Source organism: Lemur catta, chromosome 4, assembly GCF_020740605.2.
Source record: "Lemur catta isolate mLemCat1 chromosome 4, mLemCat1.pri, whole genome shotgun sequence".
NCBI lineage: Eukaryota > Metazoa > Chordata > Mammalia > Primates > Lemuridae > Lemur > Lemur catta.
This window is the reverse complement of record NC_059131.1, coordinates 67,497,051-67,512,210: the sequence shown is the minus strand read 5'-3', so window position 1 is coordinate 67,512,210 and position 15,160 is coordinate 67,497,051. Positions and strand designations below refer to the sequence as shown.

Below are 15,160 nucleotides of genomic sequence, written 5' to 3'. Positions count from 1 at the left end.
AGAGTTGACAAAATTCTTTTTTCAGAGGTTATTTTGAGTCTAGTGCTTGGGGGGAAATTCAAAACTACAGTTGACCCTTGAGCAACATGGGTTTGAACTTCGTGGGTCCACTTATATATGGATTTTCTTCCACCTCTGCCACACTTGAGACAGCAAGACCAACCTCCCCCTCCTCTTCCTCAGCCTAATCTACATGAAGATGGCTAGGATGAAGATCTTTATGATGATCCACTTCCACTTAATAAATACTAGCAAATACATTTTCTCTTATAATTTTTTAACATTTTTGTCTAGATTTATTGTAAGACTATACTATACAAGTACATATGACATACAAAGTGTGTTAATCAATTGTTTATATTATTGGTAAGGTTTCCAGTCAACAGTAGACTATTAGTAGTTAAGTTTTGGGGGAGTCAGAAGTTATATACAAATTTTTCGACTGTCAGGAGGCTGTTGCCCCTAACTCCCACGTTGTTCAAAGGTCAACTATATAAGAATATTCAGTAAGACACCAAGGTACTGCGATTTCTTCAAAATGATTTTAAAAGAAATGCCAAGTTTCAATGGTTAGCACTTGAATGAACATTAATCTACACTGAATATATCATACAGATTCTAAAATTTTTTAATTATAACTATCAAAATTAGGCAGGTGAGCACTGCAAGTATGTGATGATGACAGTCTTGAGGAAGTCACTATAGCTTGTACAATTGTTTTCAAAATTTTAGGACAGAAACTTTTTGCCCTAAAATGTCATTGGTGACCCTGTTCCCTACCACCATCCAAAGTACAAACAGACTATAATTTTCTGGTTGAAGCTGAGCCCTTCTTTGGTACTTCTTTGCTCCCACTTCTGCCTTTAAGTCACCTTCAACAGAGTACTTCCAAAAGAGCAGAACCTAAACTGAGAAGAAGGTATTGGGAAGCAAATTCTGGCTAAATTTGGAAAACAATTGTCAAAAATTAGAACTAGAAAAAAATGGAATTGGTGGTTGTGATGTGTATGAACAAGTATTGAGAGCTACTTGCCTGCATTATGCTGGGAAGGAACCTGAGGAAAAAATGAGAATGCAAGCTCTCTTCCGCAGACACTTGCAGACCAGCAGAGGAAGCCAACCGCTCAGTGGGCACCAGCCAATCAGGCCAGGGGGGCTCCACAGCAGTGGCAAAGGATGGAGCAGGAGCAACTAATTTGTTGGGGTTGGGGAGTGGGCCTTGGGGAAAGGCTTCACAAAACAAGGGACATGTAATAAGACATCTACAAAGGATCAGTTTCTACATGTAAGTGAAGAAGGAAGGGGAAATGTATTCTAAGCAGAGGTACCATCATATCCAAAGGTCCATAAGCAAGAAAACAGTTATATGTTTTAGCAAACTGGAATTTCAGTGACTATATAAGGAGTCATTAGAGCTTAGGCTGGGAAGAAAGGAAGTCTCCTGGAAGCCAAGTTAAGGAACTTGGATTTGTCCTTAGGATGGTGAGAAGCCAGTAGTTTTCTTTTAGAAAGACTGCTTCCTACAGGACCCAAACACTGCTCACCACAATTATCCAAACCTTTTGGCTTTATCTAGATTCTAGAATTTGACAAGATGGAGTTAAATGCCTGACAGTCAGAGCTGGAGGCTACAGAGAAAATGAGGAGGGCCCCTGACAGAGTGGATCAGAGGGAGTTCAAGAAACCATACACGAGTCCAGTGGGAAGTTTTCATTGTGACAGGGAGGGGTGGCTACAAGTCAGTGTCCCCAAGAGCTCAGATTGAAGGATTTGTGCCTGATGAGTTGGGAAAACAAGGTGAGGAAGTAGAGAGGCCACTCCTAAAACAATACCCCACTGTGTGCGCTGTGTAATTTCCAACATAAAACTTGAAGTTTGGGGGTGAGGGTGGGCAAGGCAAAATCAAAAGTAGAAAGATAAGGCAGGAGGCTGTCCTAGGGTCCTGGCAAGAGATATGGTTGGTCTGAGCCAGATTGGGGCAGTGAAGCAGAGTGAGCAGCAAAGGCGATGCTCATGCCCACATTTCTTGCTTGGGAGATCAAGTGGATGGTGGTATTGTTCACTGACATGGAGAATCTGGGAGGAGGTGGAAGGAGATTGGTTGAAAACAGTTCAATTTTTGGTGTGTTGAATTTTAACCGATTAAACATCCCAATGGAGGTGACCAGCAGGGAGATATTTGAGTCGGGAGCTTAGGAGAGAGATCTGGGATGGAGATAAATTTGGGGAGTCACTTGCATAGAGATTTAACTAAAGCTATGAGAATGAGTGACGCCCAGGAGAAAATGTAGCGTAGGAAGGAAATCTAGCAATGGATAAAGCCTACAAAGCACTAACATTTAAGAGGAAAAAGAACCAGGAAAGGACACAGGATAGATGGCCAGAAAATTAAGAGCAGGTACATGCGTGTGATGTCACAGTAGCAAAATGAAGGAGTGTTGCAAGAAGAGAGAAAAGTTCAGCATCTGTGTTAGTTAAGGCTAAAATGTCTCCTGGATGTACCCCTCTCTGACAGTGAGAAACCCCAGCTCCCATTATGATATACCATATCCAATATATGTAATATTGCCTAGCCATCTTGCTGAGATCCAGGGAACTGAGGACTCAGCAAAAGAAAAGGGTAAAGAGAATCCCCAGGATGCTGGTGAGGAGAGAACCCAGGCTTACAGCTATACAAACACGTAATCCGGATTGGAGCAGGCCAGAAGGCTTCAAGAAGAAAAAATTGATACAAATCTGGAAGTACTGAGAGATACATGCATGCAACTAGGGGAAAGTTGGGGGATAAGTTAGTGATAAGTACATAGAAAAATAAGCAACTGAGAAAATAAGACAGTTATTAACTCCAAAGAAAATAAAATGTAGTGCAGTAAAGAAAAGGTAATTATATTTTTTAGCCAATATTCATTAAGCACCAAATTTGGGCCAGGCATGGTTTAAGCCCTTGGGAAAACAGAATCCTTGCTTCAGCAAAGCTGCATTCTAATGGGAGAAAATCGAGAGCAAATAATGAACACAAAGATAAATTATACATTATGCTAGAAGGTGATATATAGAGAAAAGTCATAGTATACTACATGGCTCAGTTATCAATAATGTTTAGATAGCCATCAAATAAATATAAATGCTTATTACTGATATAAACAAAATTACAATAAAACTGTCCTGAGAATATTGGTGGGAAGGAGAGTTTGAGGGGAGAATCAGAAATATGCATGTGTATGGTAGCAAGAGAGCTAAATCTTCCCCTTAGAAACTTGATGTCAACATTACAGAAAATGTCTAAAATTAAAACATCAAAAAATAGCAATATAAGGGGAGTGAGGGAGGGGCGGAGGACTTAGAGACCAAAGAGGAGACAAAAGGACGGGGTGAGTGGGAGGGACATAGACATGCAGAGGGGAGTGTGCCGGGAAGCCTGGGAGGGAGGAGTATATGGTGGGGGGGGGGGACATGGCGTGGGATGGACTTAAGAGGGATGTGAACGGACGACATAAGGGAGCGTGGGGACACAGAGAAGCTGTGGCCGGAGTGCTCCACCACACTGGCCACAAAGGGGAGGGAGGGCTGAGAAGAGGAGGCTGCTGGAAGGACTGGCCACACACAGGGAGGGGGCCCTGGGGATGGACACTCTGCGGGGAAGGGGGGCCAGGGCGGGCTTTGGTGGGCTCGGGAGGGGAAGAATGAGCAGAAAAAGAAAAAAAAAGGGAAAAAAAGAAATAGCAATATATACGATTATGGGGAAATAAGATTGTAACTGTCAAAATAATCAGCTGAAAGTAGTTGCCCCTAGGAACAGAAAAGGAGTAAAATAGAGATTAGGGAACTACTTTTATTTTTTTTAAAAAAACAACACTTACAAAACTACTGACACTTTAAACTATGGGCATACATAATCTTGATAAAAATAAACTCTAACATGTAAAAATCTATTAATAGATCACCATGTTGAGACTTTAAAGAAGTTTTTAAAAATGTTTTTGAAACAATCTCAAACTTATAGAAGAGTTGGAATTAAAATACAAAGAACTTTTACTTTGTTTTGCTGAAACATTTGAGAGTAAGTTCCAACCTGACTCCTTATTGCCCTGAATACTGTGTTTTCTATAAACAAGGCCATTCTCCTATAAAATTGCACTATAGCCATCAAAATCAGGAAATTAACACTGATACATTTCTACAACCCAATCAGCAGACATATTCAAGTTCTGCCAAGTCAGGATCCAGTTGCATGTATTTGTCATATCTCTTTAGCAGGTAGGTGCTGGCTGGACTCCAGGAGCCTGGGTCCTCCTGGACCGGCCGAGGGTGAGGAAAGCGGGTTTAGACCTTGAGCGGAAGGTGGGAGCGCACTCTGAGCGCAGAAGAGGCTGGGCGCAGACCTAGAGGGTCGTGAGAAGCGAGAGGGTTTCAGTCTTGGTAAGACAAGAAAGCGCGTAACGGGCGGTTTCTAGGCAGAAAAAGAGGGGATGGAGTGGGAGGACCCCCTACCCCCGGCTGCTGAGAACAGAGCGGCGCAGCGGCCGCCACACCGAGGCCTTCATCTGCGCGCCTGGAGTGGCCGGATTTCCGAGCAGGAGCCGCCTCCCCACGCCCAGCTTCGCCCGCCCTCCCCGGTCTCCCGCCGCCTTTCACTCCCCGCTTCAGGCCCCCGCCGGTGAGGGCCGAGGGGGAAGGCTCTGTCTTCCCCGCCGGACCCAGCACGCCTGCGAGGCCACCTTGTCCTCTCCCACTGGTTCGCACTAGTGACTCGCTGCCCGCACGCGGGTGCGCTCGGACCGCTCTGCGCGAAACAGCTTCGTTCCGCACTCTTACTGCGGCTCAGCTCCAAATCTCCCTCGGTTCTGGGCAACACTTGCACGTGGCCCCGGGGTCGCCGCAGTGTCCTATCCTACCCCCGCGGCGGCCACGCCCCGGGCGGAGGGCGGGGCGTGCAAATGAAATGGCCCTTCAGATCCTCGGAGACCGCAGAGACAAGGACAACAAAGTCATCAGTGAATCAAGAGGCAAACAAAAGTGTCTGCGAAAGAAGCTAACGTTTTCAATAGAATATTCAAATAAGAAGGGAGGTGAAATTTAGACCCAGGTGAGGTTTCTCACCGTGAACTAAAGGTGAGTAAAAGAAGGGAGGATCTGGGAGGGGAGGAGCCTATCCTTATCGCTTCTCGGCCTTTTGGCTAAGATCAAGTGTAGTATCTGTTCTTATCAGTTTAATATCTGATATGTCCTTTACTTAAGGATGAAGTATTAAGCAAATTTTTAGAACTAGGAAGTGGAATGTGAGCTTGCTCAATCCACTCCACGCATCGTCCTGGTATTGCAGTATTTCCAGGAAAGGTGTACCCGCCCCTTACCGGGGACATAATGGTGGTTTTTAAAAGTAGACAAGCTGTTTGTTGTGGTGGTTTCTCCCGCTTTATTTTCCTTTGTTTGAAGTTTTTTCACTTTGGAAATGTCTATTTAATCATGTCTTTATCATTATAAGCTGCTTCAAAGCTACTTGAAATGAAACCTGATAAAAATGGGCTACGAATTTCACCATGGTTTTATGTGGCATAGGGTCTAGCTAAGGCTTACTTAAAACTTGTGTCTTTTCATGACCCTGTGACTAGAAAAGAAGAGGTTTGGTGAACTAAGCCCGTCCCCTGGGAACATAGAAAAATAAAGAATACCCAATATATAAGCCAAGTTCGTACATTAAAAGACTTAATATTGGAAAGATGTCAGTTCTTCCCCAGTCAACCTGTAGATTCGATGTAGTCTAAAAAAAAATTGCAAGTGATTTTGGAAATTAATGAGCCAAACTTGAAATTTATATGGAAAACAAAATGCTGAGAGTAATGAAGACACACCTGAATAAGGAAAAGATAGGGACAGGACTTGCTCTAGCAAAAGACTTCTCATCAAACTATAGTAATTTGGTGGGGCGTGGGGCTACTATGGGTTTACTATGGACTTGGCCATCCACTCCAGCTAGTCCTTCTTGATGGCACAGGAATTGGAGGAGCCCCTGGCAGTGTTGGTGAGCTCGTGTGCCAGGCACTCGACGATGGTCTGGATGGTCCGGAAGGCAGCCTCTTGGGTGCACAGCAGCCAGAAGGCCCGATTCACAGGGCGCAGGTGGGGACACGTCCACCTCTGCCGTCTCACTCTCCGGCCTGGCCCAACGCGTGTTGAGCCCCCGCGGGGGCCACTGTTGATGATGGCGTTCACCAGCACCTGGAGAGGGTTCTCCCCTGTGAGCGGGTGGACGATGCGCACGGTCGCGAGCTTCTTGTGGTTGTCGCCATGTTTCGTGACAGTTAGGCGTCGCCACCGCGCCCTGCGCTTTGCCTAAGCACTTGGCGACTCACCGCCCGGCACTGTGATAGTTACTTGGCAAACTTCTTCACTGCGATGTAATCCTGTAGGGAAATGTCATTGATCTGCACGTCATCGGTGCTCCACTTCCCACAGAGCTTGAAGTCGGGGTCTGTGCACCGCGGGCGCGGCTGTCCCGCACTCGGTCACCCGGGGACGCAGCCACAGCGTCTCCATCTCCAGGCGTGGACCACGCGCAGCCGCCCTGGCACTGGCAGGAAGAGGCCGAACTACAGTCACGGAGAGAGGGCTTTGGTTCAAAGATAGGAAGGAATACGGAAAGCAGAAGCAGAACCACAAACAAATGGGCATTTGTTTGGGAAAAGACAAAAAAGGCAGTACTTCAGAGCAGTGGGGAAGACCGACATCAACACACGGTGCCGGGAAAGTAGAGTATCCGTGCTATTGTGAACCGCATATTTGGTCGTCTTCCTCATTTCCCGTTTCCGGTATATAACTTCTAAAATCCTTGAACTCTCGAAAGCGATACGTGTCTTTTGTATGCTAATGAGCTGACTGATGGCTGGCAGCTCCTGGGTAGCTTCAAGATGAGGCTGGTCAGCAGAAAGACCAATGCAGGATTAGAGTTGGGACTTTCAGCCCCATCCCCAGCCTCTAGAGAGGAAGAGGGGCTCAAGGTTAAGAGGATCACCGGGGGCCAATGGTTTAATCAATCGTGGCTACGTAATGAGGCCTCCATAATAGCCCTAAAGGGCAAGGTTTGGACTAGTTTAGCTGAACATGTGCGCAGGGAGGGCATGGAAGCCCTGCACCCCGTCCCTCACACCTCACCCTATGCACCTCCCTCTGTATCCTTTGTAATATCCTTTTGTTTCTCTGTCTCTTTTTTTTACTCTGCTTAAGGAAGCGATGTGTAATATCCTTTACAGTAAACCAGTAAACATACATGTTTCCCTGGGTTTTATGAGCCACTCTAGCAAATCAATCCAACCTGAAGAGAGGGTTGTGGGAGGCCCAATTTATAGCTGGGCATCAGAAGTGTAGGTAAAACAACCTGGAGCTTTCCATTGGCATCTGAAGTGTGTGGGGGGGGGTTGTGCAGAGAAGTCTTGGGGCCTGAGCCTTCACTCTGTGGGATCTGATGCTATCTCCAGCATAATTGAATTGAATTAGAGGACACCCAGCTGGTGTCTGCTGCAGAGTTGATGGCTTGCTTGGTGTGTGGAGAAAAAAAAAAAAAAACTCACACATTTGGTCACAGAAGTCTTCTGTGTTGATTGTCAAGTGACAGAATAGAAAAAATCTTCAAAGTAGAATGCCTATGTTAAAACAAAACATTACACAGCCCAACCAGGTTCCATTGCCCACTGCTTTTAAGAGGAAGCCAATACACTGAGACAGCAGGATTTACAGCAGAGAAGGAGTTTAATATCACAGGCACCATGCAAAGAGAGGAGAGGAATTTCTCAAATCCATCTCCCTGAGAATTTGGGAGAAAGGGTTTTAAAGACAGTTCAGCAGGCAAAGGGCTAGGGAATTGGGTCTGCTGATTGGCAGGGGATGAGCTCATAGAGTTGGGATGTAGAAATTATTTTCTCAGGAGATTTCCTGGGTAGGGGTTTTCAGGGCTGTTGCATTCGTTCCTACGCCTATCCATGGGTCTCGTTGGCATCAGTAGGTCCCCAGAATGCAAAGTCTGAAAAACACCTGAAAGACCAGTATTAAGATTTACAGCAGCAATGTTATCTATAGAAGTAGTGGGAGGAGTCACAAATCTTGTGTCTGTCGGGGAGGATACTGCCATTAAGCCATGACCAAAAACAGCAGCAAGGGTATTAAAGAACAGTGGCTGGTTAACTTCTGGCTATGTCTATACTTTTATAAAAATCAGACTTTGATTACTGTTTATACCTTCTGGCTCTACATTATTTTAACATGGATTGTTTCGCAAACTCTGTAAAATAATTTAAAGAGGTTTATTTTGAGCTCAAGGAGCATAATCTCAAGGGGTCCTGAGAAAGTACACCTGAGATGTCCAGGTTACAGTTTGATTTTATACAATTTTAGGGAGACAGGAATTGCAGGTAAAATCATAAATCAATACATGGAAGGTATACATTGGTTTGTCCCAAAAGGTGAGACATCTCAAAGCAGGGGGTAAGGGACAAAGGGCAGCATTTTACAGGTTATAAGTGCGCTCAGAGATTCTTTGATTTGTAATTGGTTAAAGAAATAAAGGTTTGTCTAAAGAGTTGGAGATAATAGAAAGGAATGCTTGAGTTAAGATAAGGGTGTCTGCTAATCAGAGAACAAGAGATCTGTTAAATAATTCTAGCACTTTGGGAGGCCCAGGCAGGAGGATTGCTTGAGGCCAGGAGTTTGAGACCAGCCTAAGCAAGAGCAAGACCCGATCTCTACAAAAAAAAGAAGAATTAGCTGCACATGGAGGCTGAGGCAGGAGGATCACCTGAGCCCAGCAGTTTGAGGTTGCAGTAAGCTACGATAATGCCACTACATTCTAGCCTGGGTGACAAAAGGAGATCTTGTCTCAAAAAAAAAAAAAAAAGTGATCTGTTAAGCAAATTGATGGCCCACAGGTGGGACTTAACCTTTGCCTTGCGTGGCCTTAGGTCCAGTTTGTAATTAGTCTAAACTCCAAAAGGAAAGGGGTAAAAGGAGGTATGTCTGACTTCCCTTCCCTTGGTGGCTGAGAACTCAGTTGTTTTTTTGTTTGTTTGTTTGTTTGTTTCGTTTTTTTGAGACAGAGTCTCACTCTGTTGGCCGGGCTACAGTGACGTGGCATCAGCCTAGCAGCTCACAGCAACCTCAAACTCCTGGGCTCAAGCAATCCTACTCCCTCAGCCTCCCAAGTAGCTGGGACTACAGGCATGCACCACCATGCCCAGCTAATTTTTTCTATTTATTTTTAGTTGTCCAGCTAATTTATTTCTATTTTTTTTTTAGTAGAGACGGGGGTATCACTCTTGCTCAGGCTGGTCTCCCAGCCTGAGCCTCGGCCTCCAGAGTAGTAGGATTACAGGCGTGAGCCACCATGCCCGGCCATAAGAGCTCAGTTTTAAGGTTTTTCTGGGGTCCCCTTGGCCAAGAGGGGCTCCATTCAGTTGTTTGGGAGCTTAGGATTCTATTTTTATTTCTCAGGATTTTAATTTTGGTTTACATCTGAGAGGAAAATGCAAGTTCCCCACCATATAACAGAAACACCGTGATGTGCTAGCCTGGAGTGCTCAACAAAGTTGGTACAAAGTAGGTTAAGCAAGTACCAAGATAATTACTGGGAGATGGGGGGTGGAAGTGCCCAGCACTTTCTTGGGTACGTTAGTACTTTCTTGCATTGAAGTGGCCAGCTTAGACAAGCCCTGACTGCTTTAGAACTGTTTTGGGTGCCTTATAGTGCCCTTTAACTAATTGTGATAGTAGAATCCCCACCTAGTGGAGAATTATAGTGTCATTAACATAACATGAGTTGTATGACAGTATATGATGAAGATTTTGCTCATGCTTGATTTGTTTCACTGTGAACAAGCAATGATACAATAAAAGCTCTGCATTACTCATTGATAAAGGATTTAAAGCAACACCACAGGGTGGGGTGATGTGAATATTGCATGCAAGAAAGCTCCTGTGGAAAAAATTCCTGCACCCAGGATCAAGCACCCTTGTAAAGTAACCTCTAATAGACTCATCTAACTTGTCAAGCTGGACTTATATTTCTCTTATATTTCACAAATTAAGAATTGGTTGTTGGGCCAGGCAAGGTGGCTCATGCTTATAATCCGAGGCTAAGATAGGAGGAAAATAAGAAAAATGAACCAGGCATGGTGGTGGGCCCCTGTAGTCCCAGCTATTCCGGAGGCTGAGGCAGGAGGATCGCTTTTGCCCAGGAGTTCAAGGTTGCGGTGAGCTGTGCTCACACCACTGCACTCCAGCCTGGCCGACAGAGCAAGACCCTGTCTCCTAAAAAAACAAGAAAAGGAAAGTAAGGAAAACAAAAGAAAAGAAGAAGAGAAGAGAAGGGAAGGGAAAAGGAAAGAGAAGGAAAGAAAAAAAGAAAAGAAATTGGGTGTTTTAGTAAAGTTTTTTAAAGATAAAGTGTTCAGTCAGGATTTAATAACACTGATTAGGTTATAGACTAATTGCATTCCAAGAGGATGAACTTGGGTGTTCCTAAATCACTTTAGGGTGTGTGATTGGATTGTTTCTCCGGAGAGCCTGGAGAGGTGGGATGAGGAGGCTTAAAACCCAAGAGGCGGAGACAAAGGAAGGGGTGTGGCCTCATGCTTCCCTGCTCCTGGGAAGAGAGCAGTGAGGAAGCTGGGATTCTTCTCCTGAAGCTCAGAGTAAAACCTCCTAGCCCATGTGCTAGGGCTCCTTACTTCCTTCTGAGGTTCTGAGTAGGTGGACCTCTGCACTGTCGGGCCCACAGGACTTCTACTTACACGATCCCAGAGACTTATAGGCTTAAAGAGGTGAGGGTTCCATCTGTTGGTGGAAATTTTTCTCACTAAACTAATGCACTGTGGTGATTCCAGGTAAGAGGTGAAGCAAATGTGTTTCTCTTTTGCTGTAGTATTTGGTGGCATTAGGAGTGCTAGTTGTTAAGGAAGATGGCTGAGGTGCAAACAAGAGGAGGCTGGGTGGGAAGCATAGCTGAGGCAGGTAGGATTCTCTGGATCTGAGGTTCCTGGTGGACCTGAACGTGTTGGGAGAGGTCAGGACCTTTCTTCATTCATTTATTCATTCAGCAAGTATTTATTAAGCATCTACTCTAGGTCAAGCACAATTTGATAGGATGAGGAAACAGCAGTAAATAAGGAATCTTTGTTCATAAGGAGCATATATCCAAGTGTAATAAGATGGAAAATGGACCAAATTTAAGAATTAAATTGTTTGTTAGAGGCTTGCTACTCAAAATGTGGTCTGGGTATGAGCAGCATCAGTGTTACTGGGGAGTCCAGCAGAAACGCAGAGTGAGAACCAGCATCTTAACAACATCTCAAAGCATTGTTTTTGGTGATGCCATGGAGAAAAGTAAAGCAGGGAGGGCCAGAGGGTGTCTCATGTGTCAAAACTCTGAGACAGTGACATTTCAACTAAGACCAGGAAGGCAAGGAGTCTTTCGGTGTGCAGAGTTAACAAGCTTTGCAGGTTTAGGGACTGAGAAGGTCCTGAGGCTGGGGTGTGTCTGCCTGTTCCCTTCCGGCGGGGAGATGAGTGAGGCAGGAAAGGGGAGCAAGAGGAAGGTCCTCTCGGGACAGTGAGCAACCAGTAGTGTCAGGCCTGACATCACCTTAAAAGGATTACTGTGGCTGCTGGTTTGGAAACAGACTCAGGGAGCAGGAGCTGAGAAACCAGTGAAGATATGACAGCCCTGATCCAGCAAAGATGTGGCAGCCTGGCCCAGGCAGGAGCAGTTGGGGCGGAGAGAAGTAGTCAGATTGTGGACACATTCTGAAAGTAGAGCCTTTGGCAAGACCTGCTGCTGGTGCTGCCTGAGAGGTGGGAAGCAGCGGAGACAGTGGGTGTCTGCCACGGTTCTAGTCCCAGCACACGAGGGCATTCATGGAGATGGAGAGCCTGCAAGAAGGGTGAGCTTCCCAACTTCTGCAGATTCCCGTGTTGGAAGAGAGTGGACTGGAGTCTCTGGGGTCTCAGGGGAGAGCTCTAACAGGAGGAAATGCCTTAGAGAACTTGGTTTCAACTGGACATTGTTTGCAAATTTTGCTTTCTACTCTATAATGTAGCCACATTTGTCTGAACATAGAGCATCCCAGCTGAGAAAACAAAGCCCAGGGGGCATGACAAGTTGTCTAGGTAAGGGCTTGAGCTAGGGACATCAAGGCTTGAGTCCAGGTTCTATAGCTGGCTGGGAGGAGCCTGAGAAAACCGGAGGTGGCAGTTGTCTGTGGCTCTGGGTGAGCAAGGCACAGGTAGAGACTAGAGGTAGGTGGCCTGGAACCTTATTAAGGGTGTATCCTGATCTTGGGGGAATGTGAAAGTGTTTGGTGGGAGGGGACATAATCAGATAGATTTTAAACCTATTTCTCTGGCTGTTTCCTGGAGAATGGCTCAAAGGTGGGTCTGGGTGGATGGTAAGGACCACCAGGGGGCAGATTATGATGCAGGTGAGGGATGACAGGCAGCGGGGACAAAGTGCAGTGGGTAAATTCCAAGGTTTAGTAGGTCGGACAGGTCAGATGTGAGTCTCGTGGCACGTGCCTTTTCTGCCAATATCTGCGCCCTGTGTCAGCAGGGCCAGTGATGGGGAAGGAAAAGCAGGAACAGTCACTCCGCCCAACATCCCCTCCCATCATCCTCCCAGTGAAACAGCCTAGGTCTCCCCTCTCTCTCCTCACCAACCTTGTCTTCGCTGTTTTGCGTATTCAAGATGGGCGATTGTTTGCTGTCTCACCCTCACATAAGGCTGTAACTCCCCCATGGCAGAGCACACATATGTTGAGTTCATGTATGAGCCCAATGCATGTGGCTCAGGATGTGCTCAGTGAAAACATGTCATGCAGTGGGTATCATGTGCAGTATACGCACACCACAGAGTATACTACACATGACGACACTGAGAGCCTGAGGAAATGGGACAATTATGCAGGTCAACACGTGCATAAGTGGCCAGCCTGGCTCCAAGTCCACGTCTACCCAGAGTTGTGACCCACCCAAAGGCACTCAGACCAGCATCTGGAAGCTGAGACCCAGCCACAGGTCCGGGGCATGTGGCTTGCATATGCCAAACACTGTTGCTTGGTTGGCCAGAGCTAAAAACTAGGAGTGACCTAAATTTGAGGAAATTTGACTTAAAAAAATCATGGTCCGTGGATGCTCACTAAGCAGCCCTCTTAGAAATGAGGTAGATCCACCATGCACTGAAATAAGAAATGGATCTAAATGCATTGTTTGGGATGAAAAAGGCTGAATTGCAGACCAGAATGTACAATCTAATCTCACTTTTGGTGAATTCTAGTTCAGATAAAAGTTTGGAGTAACATACCCACGATACCAACCCCATAGTTATCTCTGGAGGGTGGAAACTGGGGAATTCGGTTTTACAGTGTATACTGCTGCAATAGGTTTTTTATTTTTAGCACAAACACATATTTACATTGACTAAATGGAAAGACAAGTTAAAATAATAAATTAAAATGGAGGAGAGTTCTTAGAATAGACTACTGGTAACACATTTAATGATGCCGGTCCTCATTCATGCAACCTAATGAGAATATTACTAGCTACCAGTCACTGACCACCTGCTATGTACCCAGTGCTGTCCTCAGCCCTTCAGTTGTACTCCCTCTTTTAGTCCTCACGACATCAGTAAAGTTGGTACAAACCTCAGAGATGAAAAGCATTCTGAGCTACAGAGTGTGGCTGAGCCAGCAGGCTCTGGACTCTCTCTCTGAGTTCAAATCCTGCCTCCACTTTTTGACTTAAGTAAGTCACTTAAATTCTTTGTGACTTAGTTTCTTCATTTGTAAAAAAAGGAATAATAATTTCTGAGTTTAACACAATAAATAGCATTTTCCTCTGTCCTTTCACCCCAGCTATTAGATTTAAAATAGTGTGGGAGTGATGTGGGAATATGTTTAATGATCTATTATTTCTTCCTTGGCACATAAGAACAGGGGTAGCCAGTTCTGTTTTTGTAGACTTTATGAATGATATTAGTTTAATTTAGTTCAAAAATTCAGAACAATTAAGTAAGAAAGACTAAACTTATCCATAATCTCCAAACCTGGAGTAACTACTGATAAATTTTATACATATTTATATTTGTTACATATATGACATATTTATAGGTCCTCAAATTTACAGTTTCAAGGCTCATTTTCTTAGTCCATTATAATTCATGATTCTCAGTCTATGAACAAAATATTTTTTCAACATCAATGACTGAATAGTATTTACATTATATGATATAATATAATCCCTTCTAGAAATTTGAATCTCGTTTTTTTAGGATCAAAAAAGTCATTTATAACAAAATAATACATTTAACAGAAAGTTTCCCCCGATTTTCCCTAGCAGACATTCATTCATGATCAATACGATGGAAAATTCTAAGACTTATGACTCTTTTCAACAAGAACTTGAGGATTATGTTAGCAAGCAGAAAGCCAGAGGATTACAGCCAAAGCTTTGCTTTGCAAAGGTGGCAGAAGACTCCCCATCCCAAGAAAGGGGCCGCCCTGGCCCCAGCCCGCGAATGCTGCAGCAGGGGCTCTCCCTGGGGAGGCTCCATAAGTTCCCTGCTTCCCACGCAAGGCTGAGCACAGTGGAAAGCCTGGTGCCTCCCTGGGCTAAAATTCCTCACGCCAGACAAAGACTGGAATCTCTAAACCGTGGTCAGAAAGCACATGACCATTTCTTCACGCACTGGTGGCATCCAAGTCCAGGCCCCTGCGGGGTGCAGGGCAGGGAGGATGCCGGCCACCTCCTCCGGGAGGACCGCAGCGGCGTCCACCAGGCGGGCCCGCAAGACACAGGCCAGAGCAGAGGGTACAGGGAGGACGGGGGAGGGGCAGCCGCCGGGGCAGAGCAAGTAGAACCCAAGAGGAAGCACCAGGACAAGAGAGAGTCCCACAAAGAAAACAGGGGCCTGGGCAGGAGAAAGGCCGAGGTGGGGCCCTTCGGTGCAGAGAGGCCCAAACGCAGAAAGAAGAGCCACCGACATGAAGATGCCGCCCCAGGGTCTCGTAGGAAGAAGAAGGGGCCCGGCAAGGAAGGCCCGCAGGAGAGGGACCTGTGGGATGAGGCGATCCTCGGTTACTGATTGCTGGGGGACTGGGGCCCCGATATTAAGTAATTTGCA

General features: G+C 45.6%; 1 non-coding gene and 1 pseudogene across 1 annotated transcript; one reads left to right on the top strand and one right to left on the bottom strand.

The window, feature by feature from the left end:
- Positions 1-5,157: 5,157 nt before the first annotated feature.
- On the top strand, positions 5,158-5,348 carry LOC123637503. Its single transcript, XR_006734885.1, has one exon. It is a non-coding gene; the product is annotated as a U2 spliceosomal RNA (small nuclear RNA).
- Positions 5,349-5,937: 589 nt separating this feature from the next.
- LOC123637449 lies at positions 5,938-6,797 on the bottom strand (annotated as a pseudogene).
- Between the last annotated feature and the right edge of the window lie 8,363 nt (positions 6,798-15,160).